This window comes from Sminthopsis crassicaudata, chromosome X (genome assembly GCF_048593235.1).
Source record: "Sminthopsis crassicaudata isolate SCR6 chromosome X, ASM4859323v1, whole genome shotgun sequence".
Taxonomy (NCBI): Eukaryota; Metazoa; Chordata; class Mammalia; order Dasyuromorphia; family Dasyuridae; genus Sminthopsis; species Sminthopsis crassicaudata.
Window position 1 is genome coordinate 4892390 of NC_133623.1, and position 1867 is coordinate 4894256.

General features: G+C 50.9%; 1 long non-coding RNA gene across 1 annotated transcript; it reads left to right on the top strand.

Annotated features, from left to right (window-relative positions):
* Positions 1-426: 426 nt before the first annotated feature.
* On the top strand, positions 427-988 carry LOC141548954 (uncharacterized). The gene is made up of 3 exons (XR_012484168.1): positions 427-526; positions 698-729; positions 928-988. It is a non-coding gene; the product is annotated as an uncharacterized LOC141548954 (long non-coding RNA).
* Positions 989-1867: the final 879 nt, after the last annotated feature.

Below are 1867 nucleotides of genomic sequence, written 5' to 3' on the forward strand. Positions count from 1 at the left end.
AAGGGCCCTAAAGCCCCCTAAAATCCCATTTATCAAGGCGAGCATGACGAAACGCTTTGAAAAATAATGGGGCTCCTCCCTAGAAAAACAGCACCAGGGAAGGGGCAGTTGGAGAGTAATGGTTAGCTGCACTGCAGGGGGTCCGCCATCGTATATTTGTTCTCATTAATATTTTGAGGTTCCAAAGAACCCCAGCTGGTAACCCTGCACAAATCCCTCTCTATAGCAATTCCAGAGAATAGGTTAAGAAGAAATAAGGGGAAACTTCTGCAGAACATCAGGGGTTCCTCCTTATGGAGATCCCCCAATGCACCCCAGAGCCTCTCTGCCAGCAGGGGTCTCCCTCCTCAGCTAGCTGGAATCCACTGGGGTGGGGAAGGGGAAGGGAGCCAGTGGTGCATGACAAGGGCCTTGTTCCCAGGGTTCATGTCCAGGCCCTTCAACTGCAAGGGCTTCCTCCTGTACAGAAATCTATTAAACTTGAACGACATAGAGAATCCTCTCTAAGCAACAGCTCTCATCCATGGTGAGTAAAGACACTTAGGAAAATAACAGGGGTCCTCGCCAGGGATAGAGTGGGTCGGGGGAAATCCCTTAGCTGCACAGCCGGGGTCCTCCTTACTAAGCCAGGTCTCATCTACAATTTGAGGGTTCAGAGCATCCCAGCTCAAAATTCTCCCCGTATTCCTCTGCACAGGTCTCCCTCAAACACATGGATTAGAAATCCAGGTAAACGTTCTAGACAACAGCAGGTAATCTTCTATATCCAAGAAGCTAACTGAAAGGTGGCTTGAGGAAGGGGGGAACTGAAGTAGGATAGCAGGGGTTCTTCCCCAAAGCTAGAGCTTAGCCATTGGGGTGGGTGTGGGCAGGGATCTGGAGGGACAAGACCAGGGGTCTCCTTACCAACACAGGCCTAATTTGCAGGGGGTGCGATGGGGTCACTCAGTAACACACACGGGGTCCTCCTCCCAGGACAGCTCCAGGACATGGTGAGTGATTTCCGTGTAAACCTAAAGGGCCCTAAAGCCCCCTAAAATCCCATTTATCAAGGCGAGCATGACGAAACGCTTTGAAAAATAATGGGGCTCCTCCCTAGAAAAACAGCACCAGGGAAGGGGCAGTTGGAGAGTAATGGTTAGCTGCACTGCAGGGGGTCCGCCATCGTATATTTGTTCTCATTAATATTTTGAGGTTCCAAAGAACCCCAGCTGGTAACCCTGCACAAATCCCTCTCTATAGCAATTCCAGAGAATAGGTTAAGAAGAAATAAGGGGAAACTTCTGCAGAACATCAGGGGTTCCTCCTTATGGAGATCCCCCAATGCACCCCAGAGCCTCTCTGCCAGCAGGGGTCTCCCTCCTCAGCTAGCTGGAATCCACTGGGGTGGGGAAGGGGAAGGGAGCCAGTGGTGCATGACAAGGGCCTTGTTCCCAGGGTTCATGTCCAGGCCCTTCAACTGCAAGGGCTTCCTCCTGTACAGAAATCTATTAAACTTGAACGACATAGAGAATCCTCTCTAAGCAACAGCTCTCATCCATGGTGAGTAAAGACACTTAGGAAAATAACAGGGGTCCTCGCCAGGGATAGAGTGGGTCGGGGGAAATACCTGAGCTGCACAGCCGGGGTCCTCCTTACTAAGCCAGGTCTCATCTACAATTTGAGGGTCCAGAGCATCCCAGCTCAAAATTCTCCTTATTTTCCTCTTCATAGGTCTCCCTCAGAACCCATGGATTGGAAACCCTGGGAAACGTTCTAGACAACAGCAGGGAATCCTCCATAGACAAAGAAGACAACTGACAACGGTCAGCTTGAGGAAGGGGGGAACCTGACCCAGCACAGCACGGGTTCTCCCTCGAAGCTCGAT